At 42.0% G+C, this 15,733-nt stretch overlaps 1 non-coding gene across 1 annotated transcript; it reads right to left on the minus strand.

Annotated features, from left to right (window-relative positions):
• Positions 1-667: 667 nt before the first annotated feature.
• On the minus strand, positions 668-971 carry LOC146802394 (signal recognition particle RNA). Its single transcript, XR_014968367.1, has one exon.
• Between the last annotated feature and the right edge of the window lie 14,762 nt (positions 972-15,733).

Genomic DNA, 15,733 nt, shown 5'->3' on the forward strand with positions numbered 1-15,733 from the left:
AAACTATGGCAATCTCTCAAGGATATGGCCATCCAAGCACTCCTAGAGAGTGATCATGATCCCCTCTGCTCACAGTTCACATTTAGGGACCTTAATGAACCAGTTCAAGCAGCTAGCTTACCTATTACTAGTGACCTCATAGTCTCAAATAATATGCGGCAAGTTAAGTGGCCCAGGATTATAGCTTGCCCAGAAACACGTGCCATCATAAGTAGTGAGCTTGAGTGTACAGTAAGTCAGATGTAGATAAGCTTCACCTCCCCTGAATCAGTAAATGAACTCACACTGCTGCACAACACACTTTTGAAATAGTTTGAAGGCATTTTTTAAAACAGAGTAGGTCCAGGGTGAAAGCTTCTACGCCCAATCATCATCAATATTGGTATAACCATTAATGCAGGTGAGAGTACTTTCCTACAGGACTACCTATAAGAACGCCATCCACTGCGCCAAAAAATCCTGAGATGAGAGTAGATGGCAGGAACTTAAATGCGCTTGTGATAGTAATAACTCCAAGTGGTTTTGGAATGTGGTCAAATGGGGTAGGGGTGGAATGGCACACCCACCGGAAAATCATGTTGAAACTGATGCGTGGGTAAGCCAATTTGCCACCCAATACTCTAATGATGAAGCAGATGATAAATCACCATTCCCGATCCAACCCTTCCAGGCTTGTAGGGTATTCGATGAGGCAGATATTAGTGGGGCACTCGTACTGCTCACAGGTGCTGTCCTGCTACCAATGGGCATGGAAGCTTTGGCCTTCTCTGTTTCCAGCCTGGGTCGGTGCACCTCTCGTTACACAACCTGAAATTCTAGAGCTCCCTCTAGAACACCATATTCATGCCCAATACAGCATGGACACCTGATCAACACAGCTGAGTGCAGCCCAGAACCCCTGAGCTCAAGCAATCCACAAGCCTCTGCCTCCCAAGTAACTAGGACAACAGGCACACGCCACCTTGCCCGGAGAGGGGGTAGAGCTCCGGGCTAGATTGCATCCCTGCAGATATTTTTCTGTATGATAAAAAAAATAGCCCAACTATATATTATTACTTGCCAACACTATAGCCTGGGATGCACCATTATCAGCTACGCCCCTACCCGGCGGGGGGCGGAGATAATCCCCATATATAAAACAGGTGACAAATCCATAACTGGTAACTATAGAACGATAAGCCTTATAGATTCCATACAGAAAGGGATCGCCAGGTTTGTTCTGGCCAAGGTCCAGATATGGATTGAGGCTAATTCCATCCTCACTCCACTCCAGGCAGGCTTTAGGGCCCATATCAGTACAATTGACCAGGTCTGCCACTTTGTTCTTTTATACTGGCAAACTATTATTCTCGGCCAAGGCAGCATGTATGCTGCCTTCGTCGACCTTAAATCCGCCTTCAACCTGGTCTCAAGGAATAAGCTGTGGAAGGTCCTGAAGAAGATGGGGCTGCACTTGATTTACTCTCCTTGATTATCCGCCTGCATGAGGATAATTATGAGCAAATACGTTGGGGGCAGCTGGAAACAAGACAGATCCTTTTCCCGTGCGAAAGGGTGTTCGCCAAGGATGTGTGCTGGCTCTCATATTGTTCTTTATTTTTATTACTGGAGTTGCAAATTTCCTTGATGCCATCAACTCTGACGCCCCTGTCTTAGCTGGAAGAAAAATCCCCATTTTAAAGTTCGCAGACGAAACGCTGATAATTCGAAAACAACGGGCTGATTGCAGCATGCCCCTCCAGCGCTTTGAAGAGTTTTGTATCCTGAGGGATCATAAAGTCAACTCCGCTAAAACAAAGTTCATGGCATTCAATCAGCACAGATCGTTTAAAGGGAGAATGATGATGGATGGGTTAACCCTGAAGCAGGTTGACGCTTACATCTATCTTAAGGAACATCTTAAATTCGGACTCTCTTTCATAAAAGTAATTGGCTGTGCGATCTGAGAAGTTTGCTTAACAAAATGGGCCTATCACGTCTGTGGGACTCCCCCACCACCGAAATGTTCCCAACAAAAAATAGTCTTAAAAAATCTACTGGGAAATGGTTGCGCAAGATGAGTTTAGGCGCTAAGACCTGACTTCCCTCTCTGGGATTTTTCTCCAGATCAAACCACACCCAAGTCTTAAGCCATACTGGGATATCATTGAGAAGCCCCTGGACCGTAAACTTTATTTTCAATTTAGATCAGGATCTCTGCCGCTGAAGTGTTTTACATCTAATTGGTCACCTACTAGGGATAACAAATGTCCCATATGCGCCACACAAGTAGAATCATTTGTGCATGTGTTTTTTGTTTGCCCTGCTTATGTTGGCTCACGGAAAGCCTGGCTGGCTCAGCTTTGCAAGAACTTGTGTACAAGATCTCATAACATAGCCCTGCGATTCATCTGTACTGATCCATCTCCAGGGTATGCAATCCCGGTAGCTAAATTTCTGAGGTGGATGTGGCTTCTACGTTCCAAACAAATCAGGTCTGGATGAAGTACATGACGAAATCCCCCACTATTGTGTAGGATTGAGCTCACGTGGCCCCGCGGGGTCTTTTACACCTGCCAATGTGGTAGAGACTGTTTTACATGCGTTGTTTCAATACTGTATTCGAACTCTGCATTCTATGTGTAACACAATGATTGCCCGGATTGCTTATTTGCACACATTTTTAAACTCAGATTTTAACTTCTTGTATTTTCAATTGTCTTAATATTTTATCTGCAATGCTTTTATGTTTTATACAGTCAAATAAAGCTTTTCTTGATGATTGATTGATTGAAAACACCTGTATCCTCCTTACAACAGGCATACATAAAGACTCTAATCCCATTTTCAATAGTAGCATCCACATATTGTAAAATATGAAAATGTGAATTGCCCAACTTGGGATGGCAGGGAAGCTTAAATAGTCAACAAAGCAATTCCAAGATCAGTGATACATAGACTAAGTAATATTGGGATCTTAAATACGTCATTTGTTGCTGTTTATTTTTTCTGAGAGGTGAACACCTTGGCCTGGTTCAGTCTGTACCCATGTATCAGTTTACAATAAGTGAATGGACTTTAGTAATTGGGAAGCTATTCCCCACTTACTGAGGTTGTACAACCAGATCCCCTGATCCACAACATGCAGTGAAATTGACAAGCATGCATACAAATGCAGCATTGTGGCTTGTATCCTATTTGATAAAAAGGAACAATGAATTAGCAGTGGCCAAGTTCTAGCTCTGGAAGCAGAATACCAGCAAAAATGTTTTCTGCAAATCTGCCCATTTGCGAACTCAAAAATTGCTTTTCCAAGTAGCAAACCCAATTTTGCAATTCGGTAACCTGTTACTGAATCGCAAAGTGGGTTTGCGATTCGCATATTAGGAAGGGGCGTGTTTAGGGTGTCCCTTCCTAATACCGAATCTCATCAGTATGTATGAATGTTTTGTGACCGTAAATACAGTCCCAAAACATTCACATTTTACCACCTACTTCATTATAGGTGGTAACCCTTTCGCAAATGGGAAGGGGTCCCCAAGGGACAATGAGTTGCAGGAGTGGTAGTCCCAGTTTCCACAAGTTTTTCTACCAGGCAAGGATTGGCACTTCACACATGGAGCTGCCGGACATGGCAGCTATGAGTATGGACTATCCATGTCATCACACAGGTCCACTTGAATCTTGCCTTACATATGACAGACATCTGGCCACACTGTCACATCAGTTGCAGCACACACACATACAGGGTACCTGATTTACAAGGGGCATCTGCCCTTGTTTGGGAGGAACCCAAGTTGTGATGGACACTCCATGCTAGGGCCAGGATCACTGCAATAATAACACACATCCTAGCAATTAGACCCTGAGTACATAGACTCCTCAACTGCAGCACCTCTGCACTGAGAGCAGAGTCCCTTTGTGAGTCAGGCCTCCATTCTCACACATGCACAGACCTTTCATCCACTGAGGCAATGGAGTCTTCAGAGACATAGGCAACATTATGTGCTGACATGTGCACATGACATATTGCATAGGGAATCTTTTGACACTTGTCAATGGCTGTTGTTTACAGACATTGGGCCCGATTCACAGAACTAATTTAAGACAAAATCCTAAACTTACTACCATTTTGGTATTCACAGAAGGCACTTACTCATTTCGGTATTCACAGAAGTTAGGAGTCCTAACTTTAGGACTCCTAAATGCCTTCTGTGAATACCGAAAGTCTTACAATTAGGATTTTTCTCAGTTTAGGAGTAGTAAAGTTAGGACTCCTAACTTTAGGACTCCTAAAGGCCTTCTGTGAATACCTAAAGTCGTAAGGTTAGGATTTTTCTCAGTTTAGGAGTAGTAAAGTTAGGAGTCCTAACTTTACTACTCCTTAACTGAGAAAAATCCTAATTTTAATACTTTCGGTATTCACAGAAGGCATTTAGGAGTCCTAAAGTTAGGACTCCTAACTTCTCTGAATACCAAAATGAGTAAGTGCCTTCTGTGAATACCAAAATGAGTAAGTGCCTTCTGTGAATACCAAAATGGTAGTAAGTTTAGTATTTTGTCTTAAGTTAGTTCTGTGAATCGGGCCCATTGAGTGTGGCTTACAGAGGATGGAATTTATAGACAGTGTTTAATGTCTAACTATTATCATTGACAGACTACAAACTACATGTAGTCAGTAGTACAACAGGTTGCTAAGGTGAGAAAGTGTCAACCAGCTGGTCATGAACCCGCATACCCTGCCCTCTGTTCTCAATGGTCCGGTTGCCCAAATTCAGACCAAGTTGAGGGTCCATAAGTAAGTGTAGGCAATGACTTAAAGCTATGTTGTGCATGGCACAAAAGACTACTATGATCTTGCACACACCTTCAGGGAAATACAGTCACACCACCCGTACCATCAAGACATCTGTAATGAAACTTCAGGAGACCAAAAGTGTGCTCTATGATGGCTCGAGTACATATGTGTGCCCTATTATTCTTACATTAAGGTACAGTGGTTGCATTTCTTTATGGTGTGAGGAGTTGAGGGGAGAGTGCACATCCAGCACCACCTAAGGAGGGAAATTAGGGAATTTGTTTACATGTCCCTCTTACATCTGTACAGTACATGATATATACTATGGTACATGCAGTCTATGTTGAGGCTGTGTATGTGGCATGAGGATTTGTGTTGTAAAATGTTGTTTGTGTCACATACCATTTATACATGACATTTATACATATCAGACTTGTGTTGTGCTTGGTACTTAACCAGTAGCAACGTGTTTCAAAATCTCCCGTTGCTATCCGCCGGGCAAGAGGTGGCATGCGGAATACAAAGCTGTCATGGGTACTGCCTGGGAACACTGCATGCACAACAATGAATATACCACTGGCATCATAGACACCCTGTACATTGACAAAATGCCATTGGAGTCTGTTGCAGAAGATATGTGCAATGTGGTGAGGTGGCTGAAGAGCCACATAGGTGCAAATAATTGCACCTAACACCTGTGGGAAGCTGGAAGTGAGGTCAAAATCCCTAGCTACCCTTTGCCTCCTGTCCAGTGTGTGGGGCATTCAAATGTGGATGAAGACACTCCTATTGATGCTGTGGAGTACCTGATAAAAGCAGGGGGACTGGCTTGTCTGAGAGATACCCACAAGATCACTGTAGACCCTTTGGATTTACCCCGTAATTAAGAAATGGAGAACAGCAGGGATCTTGGCATAAGCTGGGATGGCATGGGAGTGACAGGTCACAGAGTCAAGATCCTGCTCCAACTCACAAACCATCTCCACATTTACAAATGGAGGGAAATGGTATCTGGCCCTGACATCTTGTTGGACATCCCAAACAGGTTTATCTTTTGTCTGAAAATCCTCTCTAATCTCCTCCTCCTCCTCCACAAATCTTCCTGTAGCATGACAAGGAGCAGACCAACAAACACATTCAGCGACATGTTGAAAGGTCTGAAAGGGTTTGTTTGTGCCAGCTCTAATTTTTTGTTTGCTGCAGGGCTGCTATTGGCTGTTGGGCTGAGGAGTTTCAGCTGGAGGAGGGTGGATGTTAAGCACTTACACAAGTGTTTAGGATTGAAGGCACAGTTCATCTGGTCAGAGTGCGGAGATTCCGCCCGACTGTCGAGATTCTACCTAACTGTGTCGATTTCCTCTCGAGTGTGGAAATTCAGCCCGGATTGGGGAGACTTGGCCCTGAGTGCAGACTTAAAGATACTACTTGTAAATGTTTAAAGTAATAAAATTAGACTTTTGTCTCAGATTACCTTTGTGAATTGGGCCCATAGTAGTTAACTTGTCCAATATGTTCCTACACAGCCACCTTGGCATCTGGTGGCAATTACATAACACTCACCGTTCACCTTTATGGTTTTGATGTATCCAGAACCCCTTGATGTAAATATAGCACCAAATTGCATAATTACATGCTTTTTACCCTGACTATAAAGGTTATATTTCTATACCTTTTATGTGTTTAATAGATTGCATCTGTACACATATCAAACAAATAAGCTGACACCATTGACATCTTGTTCATTTGATATTGGGTCATTTGTACTATTTATTGATTGCAAAATCCTTTGGCAAAATGTTTAAAGACCGACCTATGTACTAAAAGGTCGGTTCTTAAAAATCTGAATCGTTGCTATTGCAGAGATGGTGGTCAGCTGGAGTCAGAAGACCGCCATATGTGTGAATGCTTTTAAATAAAGCAATATTTTAAAAAATATATAGCTTGTTTTCTCGTAAATTAAAATAGGCTGTTTGAAAAAAAAAGTTTAAAAAACTTTTTAAAGAGTAGTCAATAATCCTGTGGACCCTTGCCTACGCTCAGAAAATGTTTTTTTTACTTTTCACAATGGGTAGAGGAATCTGTTGTGTACCACTTTCTGTTTGCAATGGATTATTTCTACCTTTCAGTAGTCTATAAAATATTAATGTTTTCTGTCGCAAAATATTAATACTTACAAAACGAATCAGTATTTGGAAAAGGTGCTTTAAAGAAGTCCTTCCAAATAGCAAATCTAAATGGTTTCCTACATCCATTTAGAGATTGGCAACCTATTACTATTACTAAATAGGTGTAGTACATTTAAAAATTATATTATTCTGATTGTTATACTGGTGATTTACCGAATTGCATGGTTTGAGACCAGTAAATGAGTTCCTACTTCTGGCTCCAGGTGACGAACTTTCACTAAAAAGTATTCTTCATGAGTTTTTTATCTAAATTGTTTAGCAAGTATCTGATGCTGAATCAAGCAGTTTCTTTACAAAAAAAACCATTGCCCGTGTATAATGTAATAGATTGTAGTGCCCTTGCACATTAATTGGGTTCGTTGAAGCATTTCACTCGCTGTTTTAATGAAAGGTAATAATTTTAAAACCAGAGTTAATATCTAAACTAAGGTGATATCTGCACTAACACTTATAAGGCTTTGCAGTGAATAATGAAGGGCTTGCTGAGCAAAGGTGCTAGATTCAGTTTTGGCACAAATGAAGATATGCACTCCCCTGAACAGTTCATGATTAATACATCACTGCTTTTAAAAATGCAAATATTATTAACATTCATAAATGATCTCTAGCACTGGATAGCAGGGTGTTTTAGGAGCGGAACAGCACTGGGCATTTAATTTCATTAGCAATTAATAGAGACTTGCTAGGCATTTCCTAAAAATTGTAAAAGCGTCAAGGATGGCCTTGTAAATAATGCAGCGTACAGAAGAAAGACAGGAGCTAACGATGTGATATTTTATGTTAAGTGATGTGCACAATCCTTGATTTCTGTGAAACACCCTTCGAACAATCCTTAGACCCTCTAGCCATATAATTAAAATAAATTAAACCAGCCAGCTATAACACTGCTTTCAACTTTTTATTTTTAGTGCTATAGATTAACTGACAATTTTATGTCAAGTATGAGTTAGGCAGTGACCCAATATGACATGGACTACACAGGTGAAAACTGAGTGATAAGAAATGAAAAGAGAATGCACAGACCTGGCTAATACTCGTCCTCCTGGAAAATACCATGGCCCAGAAGGTTAAGGCATCTGGGGCCATATGCATGAACACATTTTCCCTTAGACACAGAACTGGCAAAACCCTTTGCTGCACCTGGCCCCTGGTTCACACATCAGTATTATGCCGGCAGGTCACTAATTCATATCTTGGCGCTATGGCTTAGACATGTGGGGGCATATTAGCAAGACCGGCGATAACATTTTTGCCGTTTTAGCGGCAGAAAACTGCCGCAAAAACGGCGATAATTGGTTTGCTAATATGCGTTATAGAGGGGCGTGGCTAGCGCCCGAGGGTAATGGCGGCGTTTCCTTGACTTTCCGCGGCGATGACGGCGAACCTGGCGCGGCACTCACCAATTGCAGGAGCCTCGGGGCGATGGCCTGACTTCCCCCGACGAGCCGGCGCGCGAAGAGATTCTTTGTAGCAGCGCTTGCGGGCAAGTAAGCGGAATTTTGTTCTCTCTTCCCTCTGGAGCGGTTCCGTGAACGGAGCGGCCGCCATCTTAGATACGCGACCAGCAGCGTATTTTACTTCAGTGCGCTGCCAGCTGTTTTCATCCTTCAAATTTGGCTATGGCTGCTTTTTAACTTCAGAACTGTTTGTGCCTATTTGCTTTATGCGCAGCAACAACTATATGGATGCCTGTGTTGTTTCTGTGGAGCGCTTCAGATATTCCCCACCAGAGAGGATTTTACTGGACATCTTGAGGTAGTCTGTCACAATGAGGGGACAACCTCCACTCTACTAAGCAAATGATTAATATCACTAGTTTTCTGTTTGAAAGATTTTCTGGAGCACAGGTTTTGAAGGTTGAGAGTATAAGTATCTTCTACTTGGTGCCTTCTTCACATGAAATGTTGATAGTTCTGTGGCTGGGTTGTCTTGTGAAACTATTTCCCGGACGAGACCTCGGGGTCTCTCCTCATTTTCTCAAACTCAGCTATTTTTGAGATGTTAGTATGGGAGTTACTCTGCTGCCAATTAAAACAAGCACTGGCACGGTCGATGATGGTGAAGCCTTCTCATGTTGTGTCACAATTTTTATAGCTGATAAGGGGATTTTGATCTGTCAGCCATTTTGAGTTTTACCTCCCATAACCCATGCGCAATGGTCTTTTTCAACATTTGAGTGACCAGCAACTCAACTTATCTCTAATTTTTTCATCTATGCCGCAACTTCAATTGCTACTTATTTTCGATTTCTTCACTCATTGGCTCTAAATGTTGGCACTTCTGAAGCAGTTCCAAGAGGGAGAATTAAGCAGCTCTGACAGAGTATAGTACATGTACAGCAGTGGTTGCAGGGCTTCTTCCGTTTGGGATAATGTTTGCTTGATATTTTCACAGGATATGTCATCATACCTGGCTGCTCATTCTTTATTCACGTACTACACACGGCAGACTCCTCATGGGAAAAATACAGAATTTAAACCTGGCTACTTCATCTCAATTACCTGTGGACTCAGATTCGGATTCTCCTCCTCAGGACATGGAAGACGTCAGAGCACCAAAATCAGACTCAATACGAGGAGCCATCCCAAAAGCTCACAATAAAGGGAAGCTGGCGTCCTCTCTAGCTTCCTCTAAGCGCCTGAAGAAAGATCCACCGTCCCCAGATAATAACTCCTCATCCTCTCCCATGGATCTCATTTTGGAAGAACTTCGGGCGTTCAAACCCTTTATGGAAGCTACCACAAAGAACATGCAGGCTATGCAGGAAAAATGGTCGTCTCTGGAGTCCCGTGTTCAATCTTTGGAAACGGCCACAGACTCTCTGCAATCCTCTTGTTCCCATATTCCGTCAATGGAGACGGAGATACTTCTGCTTAAACGTCAGACGGAGGATTTGGAAAACAGGAATCGTAGGAACAATCTACGCCTATATGGTCTTCAAGAACTTACAGAGGGGTCAAACCCCACAGTCTTCTTCCAATCCTTTCTTGCCAAGATCTTAGATGCTCCGGCCTTATCCTCCGTCAACATCCAAAGGGCTCATCGCCTCGGACCGAAGGTCGCTAGTAAGCTTAGAGGGGTCATTATGTTATTCCTGCAATTCACTGACCTCCTGCAGGTCCTTTCAGCTGCCAAGCTCAAAAAGCAAATTATGTGGGAAGGTCATCGCCTCTATCTTTCACAAGATGTCTCCAAGGCCACTGCAGATTGAAGGAAAAAGTTCTTGGATATGCGACCTCAACTACGGGCCCTGAATGCTAGTTATGGACTACTACATCCTTGTCTCTTCAAGGTCACATATAAGGATAGAACAACCACATATGAAGACCCTGCTGCCTTGCAGGCGTTTCTCCGACGGCACAGCCCAGATGTTATGGATGTATCCAGACCTACTTGACAGGACCTGCTACTTCTTCTTGGAACTTGTTGTGTTATGATTCTGTTGTCTCTCCATTATCGCTGATGTCGTGAATTCCCTACTGGCCGTTTCACGCTTATGTGTTCCCTATGTAGTTTCAATTGTTTTCTGTTCCCCTATGACATGTCTATCTCCTACAATTGTATATCTCTCTTGTTTATACAGATATCTCCTTCCTCCCTCCTATCTTGATGTGCCATGCTACTTTCTATATGCTGCGTTTTTGGTCCTATGTCCGTTGAGGTTTAACATCTGCTCTGGATGTTGTCGTCGTCGTTGTCTCCCGGCGCCACCACCCCATCCTCGTTCTTGTGTTTTTCGTTCCGTAAGTATGTTTTTCAGTCGTTCATTTCGAACATGTACTGTCTTCTTGTTGGTTTTTGTCTCTGTCCTTTTTTCTACATTTGATCTCTTACCTTTTGCTCTTTCTTCTCTCTTTTCACTTTCTTTCACCTCACATTTCCCCTTCTTGCTCCTTCCTTTCCTTGGTTTCAGTATTTTATTCATAGTGGTTCCTTCCTTTTTTCCTTTTCTTTTCTTCTTCTTTGCTCTCTTTCCTCCTGCCCTTTCTCTCTCTTCAATTGGTTATGGTTCTCTCAGTTTTCTCAAGTTATTTTTTCTGCAGTATTATGCATGTTGCTTTTAGCTATTTTTCTTTGCTGTTCCATTCCGTGTTACATCGTGGAACGTTAAGGGTTTACACAGTCCCATTAAAAGGCAAAGGGTTTTATCACATTTAGCGAGACTTAAATCTGATGTTGCCCTCCTTCAGGAGACGCATCTCTCTGAAACGGAGGCTCTGAAACTCAAGCGTTGTTGGGTGGGTCATGTTTTTTGCTCCCCCACAGTTTCCAAGAAAAATGGTGTTGTGATTTTATTACATAAAATGTTAAATGTTTCCTCAATTTCCCACGAATGTGATGTTGATGGCCGATGGGTTATTATTACACTGCATATAGATAATATTCCTATCACTCTTTTTAATGTGTATGCTCCAACTGGGATTGACAGATCATTTTGGCCCTCTATTTCAACTAAGCTGTCCTCCCTTTCTGGAGATTACATACTTCTCGGGGGAGATTGTAACCAAGTTGTTGATCCCTTCCTCGATCGTCATTCCAATGTTAAATTTGTTCCCTCTAGGATGCACTCTCAATTTGTTAACACCTTTCAAAATAATGCCTTGGTAGATATCTGGAGATTGTGTAATCCTGATCTTAGAGAATACAGTTTTTACTCCCCTCCTCATCAGTCACAATCCCGTATTGATCATATCTTCCTTAGTAAATTCCTATCCCAGCACGCTATACGTTCTGACATTGGTTCCATCCTAATCTCAGGCCATGCTCCGGTTCATGTGGACCATGATCTACTTCCTGTTTCCCCTCACTCTGGCAGATGGCGTTTCAACAATGCTTTGCTTTTGGAACCTACTTTTTGTTCAGAATTTACTGCCTTTGCCACTGAATTTTTCCTTTTCAATCACACCCCTGATTCCTCTTTTGTTATTGTTTGGGATTCTTTTAAAGGAGCCTCTAGGGGTTTTATTATTAATTTTGTAGCCCGCCAGAAGAAACTTCGAGAAGCCAAATCCAAATGCATTTTAGCTAATATTAAGGCTTTAGAACTTGATTATCATGCTTCTAAATCTGAGGCTTCTCTTAAAAAACTTATAGATGCGAAAATTTCCTTCAATAAGTTTACAACTGATGCTGCCTCTAACCTTTTGCTAAAATATAATTCCAGGTATTATGGGGGTAAGAACAAAATGGGGAAACTTTTGGCCAATTACTTAAAAATAAGACAAGATCGTACAAAGATTTAATCCATTAAGACCTCTACTGGGAGCTCTTGCTTTAAAGATAAAGACATTCTTTCCGAGTTTGTCAAATTTTATGACAATCTTTATACCCCCGAATATATCCCGGAGACCAGGGATCTTCTTTCATATTTTGATGCCCTCCCCCCCGGCTTCTCACGTTGACTTTACTGCCCTAAAACGGGACATTTTGCTTTCTGAAATTTCCCATGCGGTTTCTAAATTGCGGCACGGTAAGTCTCCAGGCCCTGATGGTTTCACTATTGAATTTTACAGCCACTTCGCCTCTCTTCTTCTCCCTAAACTGTTACTATTATTCCAATCTTTCCTTACAGCGGGTTCCTCCAGTGGTTCCTTCCAACAGGCTTTAACCTGTTTAATCCCCAAAGAGGACAAGGACCACTCGTTGTGCAAAAATTATAGACCAATTTCTCTGGTCAATACGGATTATAAAATTCTGGCTAAAATTTTGGCATTGCGCATGGACCCCCTTTTACCCGATCTCATTGGCCCTGAACAATCCGGTTTTGTCAAGGGCCGTCTCTCTTCTGACAATTCCCGTGTTTTTCTTAATATACTTAGTAAAGCCTCCTCTTTGCCACTTCCTTTCGCGGCTATTTCCTTAGATGCGGAGAAGGCCTTTGATAGGGTTGGATGGGATTTTATGTTTCAGGCCTTGCGTTGGATCGGCTTTTCTTCCAAATTCATCTCTATTGTTTCTTTACTCTATTCTAACCCCCAGTCTTCCATTTTTGTCAACGGGATGACCTCGGATTATTTCTCGTTACACAGGGGGGTGCGACAAGGCTGTCCTCTTTCCCCTCTACTTTTTGTTTTAGCCTTGGAATCCTTTCTTACCAAAATTCGTCTGGACAATAGTATTTCTGGTTTTGAATTTGGTTCACGTCAGGTTAAACTTTCGGTCTATGCTGATGATATTCTTTTTTACTGCTCTGATCCCGTTTCCTCTATTCCCTCTTTTCTCCAACAGTTATCCTCCTTTTCCGCGGTCTCTGGCTATCGTCTAAATGCTGATAAGTGCGAGATTCTACCTTTAAACCCTATTTGTCAAAAGCATCTTTTTTCTCAAACGGGCTTCTCCTGGCAACCATCTAAGATCAAATATCTGGGTGTTTGGTTCGCTCCTCTCTTGTCTGACATGCTCAAATTTAATTTTGATTATGTCTTCAAGAAAATGGATACGGCTATTCAACGTTGGAATCCGCTCTTTTTGTCTTGGTGGGGTCCGCTCAATTCTATAAAAATGATGTTATCCCCTCTTCTTCTTTATACCATTTCCATGCTTCCAGTACAAATTCCAGTTTCCTTCTTTAAACGGATTGATTCCTTGTTGTTGAAATTCTTATGGAATGGCAAGCGGTCTCGGATAGCTTTGGCTTCATTGCGCAAGTGAATAATACAGGCCCCAGCTAGGCCCGCAGAATACAAGGGTTCGCTCTCCTGTAACAAAAGTTAGAAGAAAGTTGGCACGGAAGCTGCAAATACAAAGACAAAGTTTATTAACCCTTAAGGGTGGTCCTACAACCTATACAACACTCTTCAGTATTGCATAGAGTAGCACAAAAAACTTGCGTACACGGTCCCCTTTTATACACAACAGAGGGGCTCATAAGTGGGTGGATACAACATGAGGCAAAGTTCTTTACCTTTTATGGACATTTTCGATACAGAATCAAAATGTGGGCAGGGACAGCAATTTCCTGAGCCCGCGAAAACATGGTCAAGCAAGGACTAACTGATAACAGATGTGGTCAAGTCTGGGCATGCGCCAGACGGACAAAGGAGCTATTTATAGACTGTTACTAGGCAGATTACAAGAGCAACTACCAAGAAGGAAGGACTCTTCTCGTGCGAAGCACGTGGAGACATGACAATACAAAATGGAGTCCAGGCATTAGTCAACATAAGGCAAGAAACATGTTCTAAGAAAAGAGAATACATGTCTTTAGTAAATGCTTAATCATATCGCCGTTTTAGTTTTCAACACACAACCCTTTCAGCATTTACTGAAGACATTCGGCTTATTAGGATAATCATCATATATGTCAATTTTCATCATCTCTTCCACCTCTTTGGTTAAATGTTTCTGATGGGTGACATTGGCAATAGCTTTCTTATCAGGAATACAAAATGACACACATAGAGAACAGAGTAAAGGACCACACTGGACACAGATGCAACAGGAAAACAGGACTGCTACAATAATGCAGAGACCAGTTAAAACCTTCAATCCCCATGTAGTGATCAATGCCCAAAACCATCCAGAAAAGGACCAAGTGCCATTTTCTGTATGAATCTCAGCTGCGATTTTATGCAATTTATTAATAGCGTTATAAACTGATGGCTTATGATCAGGAATGAACACACAGCAACTACTTCCGATAATTTTACATGCTCCACCTCTATCAGCTAACATAACATCTAATACCATACGATTCTGCAATGCAACGATTCTAGTAATTTGTAATTCTTCCGTAAGATTCCCAAGAGCAGCAGCGGTTTGATTCGTCACAGCCTCTACGACTCTTGTCAATCTTCGAACCTTCCTACTATTTAGGGCAGCTCCAACAAAGAAAAACAATCCTAAGTTAAAATCAACATACTGCTGTAGGCTAGTATCAGTTTGATCAACATCATCAATGGATAGAGTACGTTTATACCTATGTACAGTCACATTATTCAACAACTTCAAATCTTTATGATAGGATGCGGGTGCTAAAAATACAGGAGGTAATAAAAACGCTACATAACTTACTCCGGACCAGCCGGCTGGTAAGCGATAATAACCCTTATTCCCACATACGAAGTATGTATTATGGGAGGCTAAGAAAGTACTATTATTTAGTCCATCTATATTCAGAACAATAATACAATCACTAACACCAACAGGAATATGACCCACACTCTGGACACACCGGTCCGCTTGAGCTTGTGCCACTTGAATCACAAAGCGCTCTTTCCCTGCAGTGTCTCTGGTGTTCGTGAAAATGTAGGGAATCGATTCATTGTCTGGTCGATATTCTTCCCATTCCCATATTGTCCCATTCGCTTGTGGATAGCCATCTTTATCTTGATGGCATTCCCTATTAAGTCTGAAAAGTAATCGTCCCACTGTAGGTTTCCGTGTGGCTAAAAGCAAAGTATACCATGCTGTACAAGAGCCATTATGAGAGAAAGGAAGAGGTATGAACGGCGTTCCTCCTTTCTTCTGATGAGCTGGCATCATACCACATATCCAACAGTTTGTAGCATTCGTAGAAACATGGGTATGATGCAGCATCTGGATGAAAGTGTCATTCAAATAAGACTGACGATGCTTCAATTCTTGATACAGAAGGGTATAAAAGTAGTGCTCCTCAGGCACTGGAGTCGTCAAAACAAGCAACTCACGGGCAGGAGTCACATCCTCAACAAACCATGTGGTTATACCAACAATAGCTACAATGGTAATAAAGCTTGTCGCACAAAGAATCTTCTTCTTTTCCATCTTGCAGTAAAAAGTCAATATCTTC

Source organism: Triturus cristatus, chromosome 8 (genome assembly GCF_964204655.1).
Source record: "Triturus cristatus chromosome 8, aTriCri1.1, whole genome shotgun sequence".
NCBI classification, from domain to species: Eukaryota; Metazoa; Chordata; class Amphibia; order Caudata; family Salamandridae; genus Triturus; species Triturus cristatus.